Source organism: Dipodomys merriami, unplaced genomic scaffold, assembly GCF_024711535.1.
Source record: "Dipodomys merriami isolate MVZ:Mamm:240054 unplaced genomic scaffold, mDipMer1.0.p SCAF_21, whole genome shotgun sequence".
Taxonomy (NCBI): domain Eukaryota; kingdom Metazoa; phylum Chordata; class Mammalia; order Rodentia; family Heteromyidae; genus Dipodomys; species Dipodomys merriami.
Genome location: NW_027203493.1, coordinates 20,120,514 through 20,130,956, shown reverse-complemented (window position 1 = coordinate 20,130,956; position 10,443 = coordinate 20,120,514). Strand labels below are relative to the sequence as shown.

Sequence of the window (10,443 nt, the reverse complement as noted above, 5' to 3'; positions counted from 1 at the left end):
AGTCTTATCCATATCCTAGCTCAACTATCAGGCTCCCTTTACAGATGGCTTTGCCTGAGCCGATGAGTACTATGTAGATGATTTCCTGCATGAAATCAGGCCAACTCTGTAATATGCTTCCTTGACATATCTCAAGAATGTATAACATCTTTGACAACAACATTGACACAGTAAAAGATGTAAGGTATATAAACACAGAATCTTGGGGGTAAACTTTAATTTTCCAAATTCCAATAATTAATGAACTCCTTCATTTGTAACAATACACAAGCACATTATCAGAGGAATATGCTTTTCAGATTTTGTTGATTAGATTTCTCCACAAATGTGGAGAATGGATTTCAAATAGCTTCATGTTTTCTTACATTCCTGAACATTCTCCAATTTAAGATATAGTCCAATCCTATATACTGTCTAATACACTATCTTATTGAAGTAGTTTACATAATATACCACTTACAGAGCATTTCACAAATATTTCTTGTCTTACCCCTTACAACAAGCCTCTTAAACAACTATCTTTCTATTCTTTGTTCACTTCCAATAATGTGGAAATTGATGACTTACATTGAATAAAGTTACTCGATGAACACATAGCAGGTTCCAATTATACTGCCTCCTCTACTCAATGCTTCAAAACTCAAGTTCAGCTCTGAAACTCCAAGTAACTCAGAGTTGTTGAATCACACTTGTGTATGAGTATGTGACAAAAGGATGCTTTCTGTTAATAATGACAATGGTTCAAGGTACTGGCTTATTTTGTGATGAGTATGTGTTAGGTGAAAGAACATTACTCATTAAAGAATCTTTTGACTCATATATAAATACAAAAACTTTTCTTGTACATTGAAATTACTGTGGTGAGCTAGATAGGGATGTGAGCAAGATGTATTGTCCATATTCAAGTATATGGATTAAAAAATGCCATCAACAGCTTTAAAAATTCTCAGCTTTGAAAAGAGAAAAAATTTTTTAATGAAGCAGCTCAAGCAACAAGGCTGAGAGCTGTGCAAACAATCACTGATTTCTGTACCTGGAGATGACTAATGTCCTTGAGAGAAAGAAGCAGTAAAACAGCTGCTGGGAAAGGCTGGTCAAACTGGCTTAATATATAACTCACTACATGCCCTTCCACTAAAAATCCTAAGTTTATAATCATTTGTCACTGGGTCTGAAATCACTAAGTTTCAATAAATCTCATAAGTTACAACACTGCAACATATTTCCTGCTTTCCTTTTTTTCCAACCTTGTTGAGTACAGTTAAATGCTGTGATTTTTCCAAACCCATATATGAATTTGACTCTTTTTTTTTTTTTGCCTTACAGAAGGAATTGAAGGATACAAACCACCATCTCAGCTTCAGCAGTATTTCCTGAAGATATGGGGCTTCCTGTAGCTGACCTCAAAAAGCATTTACAGGCCAGTAAATGAAAGTAAACTGTAGTGTAGGGCAGTCCCCCAGCAGGTATTCTCTCTCTGGCTGACACCTACAAGTATAGGGCGCTCTGAGGTTCTGGAGCAGGAATGTTTGTAGGCAGGCCTGAAGGAACCAAGTAAGACTGTGAACCTGTTACTTTTCAAATTTTTTCTGCCTTCTAGCCTGGTTCAATGGTCCTGAGATGAGAAGGGCCCACATAGAAATGATGACAAGATTGGCAGTAGATCTTGTTTTCCCTATGTTGGCCAGGAATTGAACGTCATAGATTATTATTCACCCAACCGCTTTAAAGAATTCATTGGCTTCTTGGAATCCTTTATCTATTCCTGTCCATAAATTCCTATCAATAAATTCCTACTCAGCCATCAAAGTCCTCCTTACATTAGCTCTTTTCTTTTTGGAAAATTTTCCTGACTGTTGCAGGCCTGTAAACAAACTTTCTCAGGTTACCACCATGATTAATCCAAAGTTATGATCGTTTTTCAAATGTTTCAGGTATGACCTTGTCCTTGTCATTTAATACCAAACTCCCTGAAAATAAGAGAATCACAAATGCATTGAATGTCTTATATACTAAGAATGACACCTTCTTATAGCTGCCCTATGTGATTGAAATTATTCTCTTTCTTTTACAGATGAGGAAAGCAGAAGCCCTGAGATTTCCCCAGCATGAAAATGATCAAACCAAGACTTGATACTAAATCAGTCTGGCCCTCAAGCGCTCGCTTACTAAAATGCTCTACTACTGTTCATAGTGGAAGCTAAGAGCCACTTTCTAAGTGCTAAGGCTTTATGTTTCTTGAAAGTCAGATATACTGTTGCATTTCTGCATATCTTACAAAGTAAAATGCTTTGCCAGTCAAGGAAGTGAGAGATCACCTGATAAACCATGGAAGAGACAAAACAACAAATGAAGACCCTGTGAAAAATAAGGTGTTCAGATACAAGGATATTAACAATGATGGCAAAAAGATCCTTTATGTAAATGAAATTAGAGATACTATAAGAGTAGCATTTCTTTGCCTTGTTTCCTTGGTATCCAAGAATATCGAAAGGACATATGCCACATTTTAGGCACTTCAGATCTAGTGATATCAATAAAAAATAATCAGAGTATGCTTTCTAGAACTTGAAGCCCTTCTAACACTTTAACTTGGAATTTTTCTGACTTGATGTTATCTATTATATGCCAGAAACATAAGCAAAGGTATACTATGTAGTGCTGGCCTTAAAGAGCACATTGTTTATTTTGGGAAACATTTGCAATGGAGTACGACATGAGGAGGTATTTTGGGGAAACATTTGCCATGGGGCATCATGGGCGTATGAAGTATAAATGATGTGTAATATAGTACAATGGTGACAAAAGGGAAGGAAAAATAAATTCTGCTTGGATGAATCAGAAAAAAAAGCTTTCTGGTTAGCTGCTTGGGTTGGATTTTAAAGTATTAAAAGACTTTGCTAAGAATATTCCAAACAAAATAAACAATGCTACAAAGATACTATGGCATGAAAAATCAGAACATTCTTCCAGAAATCTGAGTATATACAATAGAAAAGGCATGAAATTGAATGGCTACTGAGTAAGGAAGCAGAAAGGTAATAAGTAGGGCCATCTTGTCTCCATAAGTCTTGTAGGAAATACTAGTCAGATGTAAACCTGAAGAGTTGAAAGGAGCTCATCAAACTGGGCACCATGGCTCATGTCTGTAATCCTAGCTACTCAGGAGGCTTAGATCTAAGGATCAAGGTTGAAAGCCAGCCCAGGCAGGGAAGTCTATGAGACTCTGATCCCCAACTAACTACTGAAAAATCTGGAAGTAGCATTGTGGCTCAAGTGGTAGAGTACTATCCTTGAGCAAAAAAAAGCTCAGGGACAGCACCCAGGCCCTGAGTTCACGCCTCAGACTGGCACCAAAACAAAACAAATTACAAAAGAATCCATCGAAGAATTTTGTAAGACAAATTGTCACACTTAAACACTACATACATTGAAAATGCACTGGTAGAAATATAGTTCACTCAAGCAGATGTAATTAGAAGAAATGCAAGTCTTGCCAGTTCTTAGAACATCGAAGTACTGATATATTCAGAAAAGAGAATTTAAAGGCTTCAAGGAAGTAAAATCACCACCAAGGTGGGTACAAACCCTGGCTCTTACAGGGTTTGCAAAGAATGTGAACCTGAGATTCAGCTTGTCATCCTTGACTACATGGACAATACATCTTAATTCTTTCACCCAAAACAGTTCTTTCATTATTTCAACAAATGTTTGTCATTGGTCTAGGTCTTGTTTAAGGTGCTGCATATACAATAATAATCAAAAAACTTTTCCCTGACTCATCAATCATTCATAGAATTGGGTAGAGTCAAAACAATTCACAGACAAGCTTGATGACAAGAATTATTAAAGCACTGTCAAGAAAAAATAAAACAGACTATAGAGCTAGGGAACATCAGAATGTGTGGAGAAGAGGATAATATTTTCTATAAAATCTCAAGAAAAGGCATCTTCAGTAAGATGATTTTGGCACAGACTGAAGGAAGTAAAGGAATGAGCTACGTAGCTTTCTTTTTTTATTTTAAAAATGTTATTGTAAAGGTGATGTACAGAGGGGTTCCAGTTACACAAGTCAGGTACATAATGAGTATATTTCTTTTTGAAGAGTTTCACCCCTCCCTCATTCTCTCCCAGTTTTTCTCCTCCTGACACCCCTTCCAGTTGTATAGTTCATTTCCAACACAGTGTCTAATAGGTTTCACTGTTCAACTGGTTCACCCTTGTCCCACAATTTCTGTGAAGGTCTGGGGGAAACACTAAGGCTCCTTATCACAGGTAGACTCTTCCTAAATAAAGATCATAATCATAACAAATCCAAGAAAGACTAGATAAATAAGACTGCATCAAACTGAAAAGTTTCTGCATGGCAAAAACATAGCTAGCAAGATAAATAGAGTCATGTAGCTTTCTTTTTTTTTTCTTTTTTGTAGGTCATGGAGCTTGCACTCTGGGCTTGGGCACTATCCTTGATCTCTTCAGCCACAGTGCCATTTCTGGTTTTCTAGTGGTTTATAAGAGTCTCATGGACTTTCCTGCCTGGGCTGGCTTTGAACCGTGATTCTCAGATCTCAGCCTCCTGAGTAGCTAGGATTACAGGCAAAAGCCACCAGCGCCCAGCAGTCATGTAGCTTTCTAAGGAAGGGAATGAATCAGGAAGTCTGTGTGGACCAAGAGAACCAGTGAAGAGAGGATGTGGGATGTGTGAAATCATGCAGTAGAAGCAAGACCAATGCAAGGAGGGCTTTAGAAAAACAGTGATCAGGGGGCTGGGAAGGTGGCTCAGTGGTAGAGCGCTTGCCTTGCATGCATGAGGCCCTGGGTTCAATTCCTCAGCACCACATAAGCAAAAAGAAAAAAGCTGGAAGTAGCGCTGTGGCTCAAGTGGTAGAGCACTAGCCTTGAGCTGAAGAGCTGAGGGACAGCACCCAGGCCCAGAGTTCAGGCCCCATGACAGGACCCCCCCCAAAAAAAAAGGAAAAAGAAAAACAGTGATCATAGAGCCTGATTTACCCAGACAGTTTGTATTATGACTGTGGTCTAGACACAATTATTCAAAGGATTCTCTTCCTGTATTAAGGTAGTTCCAAATGAGATAATAAATTATATGATCATACTGGCCTTAAGAGCTTTGTTTTTACTCTGTATGCAGTGGGAAGCCCTTGGAGGATTTGAAACAGAGGATGACACAATGGAACCCAGAAACTTGAGTTTAAGTTAAGAGGAGATTCAAGGGCTGAAACAATAAGGCCAGTAGGAACATCATGGAAATAGTCTAAAAGAAAAGAAAAGAGAGACAGGTTAGGAAGTTCAAAATGATAATTCTATTTTGATGATGGTGATATTTTACAGGTGAACTGATAGGCTTTGCTGATGAATTAGATGTAGGATATGAAATGAGAGTTCACCTCTGTTTTCAGTTCTCTGTGTTCTTGGTGCTTATGTCTGGCCCTGACATTTTTGCCTGAGAAAGAAAAGATGATTTGTTTTCCTTTTTAAAATAACATTAATTTTCCTAGAAAATCACTAGGCCAGTACAAAGAACATCTCCAAATCTCTCTTCCCCTAAGAATAACACCAAACATTGATTCTGAAGTTGATCATCTGTTTCTCTCATAGATCTGCATAGCATTAATACCTAGAAGAAAAATTCCTCAAAGATAAAAGTTCATAATGCTAGCAATTCTTTTTGTTTCCCTCATTCTACACTTAACAATTTACCTTGAACACAGAAGAGAATAATAGTAGTAAAGGTATATGATTATCAGAATCTTAACCATGGTATATGGAAGACAATGAAACTGAGTGAAAAATGGTTATCTTTTGTGAGTTTTATAAATTATGACATCATAGCAAGATATAAGAAAATTAGTCTTTAAGACAAAAATTCCATAGAAAGATGAAAAGTTTTATATACAATGGGTTAAGATAGAGTAGTACAAGTAAAATGTATACTAATTATATTATAAAAGTGTCTATGCATATTTGAGCACAAAAACAAAATATTCATTCTATTAAAGTGTTCTTCTATTAAAGTGGTAGACAAATGGATTGCCTGGTTTTGTAAACTGCTAATTCTTCATTTATTGTTTTTCAATAACAACAACAAGAGAAATGCATGATTTAGGAAAAGATACTCTACTTTGACTCTTTTGCATCTTTTTATAGTCCCCTTTCTTAATCATTTACTGGTCCTTAGAAAAGTCAGATGAAGAAAGAAACAGGGGAGGGAAAGGGAAGCAAGAAAAAAAGAAGGGGGAGCCATTGATTTCTCCTTTGAAATGTGTCACATTCACCTGGGAAAACATTTGCCCCATTCTATGAACCCATCTCATTTAAACCACCAACATCCTTCCCTGGGCTAATGGCAAGACTTCTCACCTCTTACTGCTTCTACTTCTGTGACTGTCTGGCCTTTGTAAACATGCCAGCCAATGAGTTTTATTTATTTATTTTTATTTTTCAATGCTGAGGATACATCCTGGAACCTTACCACCGATGTCAGCCCAATCTAACCCCTTTCATTGTCTTTTTCATCCTGCAGCTCTCCTTTGCACTCTGTTAAGAACAGTAAGCATATTGATTTATAATCTGCCTCTAATCATTCTAATATGCAATTCCTCTAGCCTTAGTTCTCACCTTGTCTCGGTCTCTGTCTCTTTCTCTCATTGTTTCTCTCTCTCTCTCTGATTTTTTAAATTTATTATTTATTTTCTCAGGGTAGACCCAGAACCTTGAGCTTGCTAGGCAAATGCTTTTCCACTGAACACTCTGTTTTCAAATTCCCCTCCATCCCAGAGGTTTTCATTTCCAAACTGTTTAGCAGAGTCTAGGATGGCAGGTTCCTGCATGTTCTTGAGACCATTTCAGGTAACCGTGTGCTCTATATTATTTTCTTAATATATTTGGCCCTTTTCACATTCATTTTCTCATGAATGTGCAATTGGAGGCAGAAAATATGGGAAGGTACCTGTTATCTATTAAACCACGCATTAAGAGGATCTACAAAAATGTACCAGGGAATTTTTTCACATGTGTTTTTAATTTTGAAAATGGAGACTTTTTAATGAAAAAAAATATTGCAATTGAGAATAAGTTAATAAATATTTTTAATTCAACATTTTAATTTCCAGTGCAGTAACATAGCCACAGTACCAATAAAGTATGAAGTTTTGATGCACAATGTTGAGAATAATCAGTATATGTGATTGGGATGTTTATTTGTTCTCAAATTATATTGCCTGGGCTTCAGACCACTCTCTCTCTCCTCCTCCCACCCCATCCCATACATAGTAATTCCAATCCTTATTCCTATTCCCTGCTACCAACACTTCCCAATTTCAGGGTCTTCTACCTGCAGAGAAAACATCAACTCAAATATTATCTCCATCAATGGCAACCTGACTGCTAAATCTAAAGTGCCTCATTCCTCTCCATGGTTCTGTGCTATTACTGTTTTATTCTTATTGTAGAGACAAGGGCTATCAGGAATAAGCTAAGTACTTCTTCTTGTCTGACTCTCCAAATTATGATATAAAAACCATTATATCATAATCTTGTTTGTCTTGCTTTTAGCTGCATTCACAGCAACTAGGTTAGTCTCGGTACAGAAAAGATGCTCAATACATAATTGTTGAGTATGTGTATATTATAATGGCAATAATCCTGAAGTATGAGCTGCATTTCTTAGAGTCTTTGCCCACTACCCTCAAGAGAGGCCATCCTTACCCCACACCTGCCTTCCCTCAGTGTCTATTTTGTTTGCTTCCTTAATGTGCAGCCTTATTTGCCAAAGAACTTGAATCACCATTTTACCATACCCATTCTGTACCACCCTATAACGATACCTTATAACAAGAAATATTCTGAATGTTTAGATAAACCTGATTCAATTTTCATATCTACCTGTGTTTCCTCCTGCTCCTTACACACAGCCTTTTCTCTACATAGGCCAGCATCGCCAATTTCTCCTAAGGGGCCATACATATTACAATTCCTACATTTTGGTGCACATGGAACTCTTTCTCAAGATTGCTTTCAAGTTTGCTCTCTACTTGAATATCCATGTGTGTACCCATCCTTCAAAACTCAATTCATATCATCTCTCCTATTAGGTCAGTTAGGCTACCCCAAGCAACATGGATACCCTTTTACTCTGTACTATAGAATTAACATAATAATTTGAACTCAATTTTATGAAGTTGGAAACGGTTCTACATCTCACAGGGAAAGAAATGACATGATCGGTTAGTCACACCTGCTGTGGTGCAAAGGGGAAAGAAGCACTGACTTACTTAGCAATTACTAATTGTTGGACATCAGTCCATATAGGCTCATGTTTGTGAGGCTAATATAGCCCATCATTCCAATCACCTAGTCTTTTCTTAGTACAAAAACATGCAATGGCTCTAATTCTAAAGTTAAGAAAAAGGTAATCATCAGTAATTCCAGCTCCTACTTTTGACTAAAAGTCTAGTGAAACCATCCCACCAAGCTTTATTTGTGGATCTTTCTATTCTCTCCTTCCTTACAAAACCAGGTACATTTCTAGCTGCCTGATGGTAGCTGTTTGTGTGTTTTTTATTTTGAACCCAAGCCTGCTTTGCAGAAATAACTCTAGTGTTACTGGCAATTTTGTTTACATCTTTAATCCAACATGAATATCCACTTTGGTCCAGTTATTACATAAATGTGCATTACATAAATGGTACATTTCTAGAAACTAAAGTGTGGCTCTATATCTCACTCCCACCACAAAACATTGTATCCAAGATAAAACTGAGATCAAAGCAGGTACATTGATTTAAAAATGAGAAGAAGCGGCCGCTGGGGACAGTTTCTGCCCAGCTTGCCCAGAATCACCTGTGTGTCTAGAGTCAAAATGGAGGAGTATGTCCGACAAGCCATCGTGAGCCTCACCTGCCTGCCTTGCCTTCATTTTAGTCTTTTTTTAAATAAATGTGAAGAGGGCTTACAATCACATGAGCAAGGTAATGAGTACACTTCTTATCAAGTATTGTTGCCTCCTCCTTTGTTTTTCCCCTACCATCCCTTCCCTCCCATTTTAGGTCCCTGCTAGCTTCTCAATCTTGGCGCCTCCAGCCCAGCCCATGTGACCTTATGGTGGGTGGCTGAGTAGAAGGCCTAGGCTTGGGCCCAGCGATCGTGGACCCCTTCAGACGCCAGGGGCTGTCAGTCAGGTGGAGGAACTGATCATCCTCTCTTGCCCGCTGAGCCCTTGGATAATTATGGATGACTGTGGTGGGGCCTTTACAATGGGTACCATAGGGGGTAGCATCTTCCCAGCCATCAAAGGTTTTTGAAATTCTCTCATGGGAGTGAACCACAGACTACGAGTGAGTTTGACAGTTATTAAAACCAGGGCTCCCCAGTTGGGGGCGGGGTAGCTTTGCCCTTTGAGGTGGTCCGTTCTCCATGATTGACTGTATAGTATGGTTCAAGTCAGAGGAAAAGAAGATCCCTGGAACTCCATCACTTAGTGGTGCCTTAACAGGAACCATCCTGGGCGCCAGTTGGGTCAGCAGCAATGGACGACATTCTCCTAGCTTTAATGGAAGGAGTTGGTCTCTTGTTGGCAAGATTTGCCCAATCCTCTTCAGTTGGCTGAAGACCGCCTCCCAGTTGCCTGCAAGTCAATTGCCGTCCTCAGCTTTTGGAGATTATCAACAATATCCATAGTTTGTCTTTCCCAGGATTTCTTTAACTGAATGCGCTGTAGTTCAAAGAGGATTTCAGATCAAGTTACATATAGTCTGTTTGTACAACTGTGGCCAAACCGGCTGTGAAGAGACATTTGGCACATGGAAGGAGGATATACGATGCAGCGTTTACTTAAACACACTTGGATTGCCTTGTGATCAGAATGAATGTCTGATATCATTAACAGAAAAGTGGTTAGAAGATGAAGGACCAAAGGGCAAGTAACAGTGAGACATGATCATCAATTCCTTGGGGACTTCTCTACCTGGCTATATGTGTACAGTTGATGAAACAATACAAAGCTCCTGGAACATAAAAACAATGAGAAAAAGCATGTTCCTTCTATATGATCCTGAGATTTATGGAACACTTTATTACTGCACAACGAGTGGGGGCATAGTGGTTCTGTTATAGTCCATGATGCATCATTTTACTTGCCATGTTTACAAACACCCATTGCTCTGAATACATATCTATGGCATGTCATTCAAATCTATAAGATCAACAAACACCTTAGTATGAATACTTCATTAGATGCAAAATCCAGACAAGTAAATATTTCATCAAGTGGCAAAATATCAGCAAAGGTCTTCAGACATCAGTGGAACAATCAGTTAAGATTTGAGACTTTTTAATCTACCCAATTTCTTTTCTGATTTATTCAGAAAATTCTTGCCTAGGGAAAAAAAATTTGATTTACCTTCTATGACTAGTGTTATGATATTG

General features: G+C 38.1%; 1 pseudogene; it reads left to right on the top strand.

The window, feature by feature from the left end:
* The first annotated feature begins 9,239 nt into the window (after positions 1-9,239).
* On the top strand, positions 9,240-9,696 carry LOC138833500 (mitochondrial import inner membrane translocase subunit Tim17-A pseudogene; annotated as a pseudogene).
* The last annotated feature ends 747 nt before the right edge of the window (positions 9,697-10,443 follow it).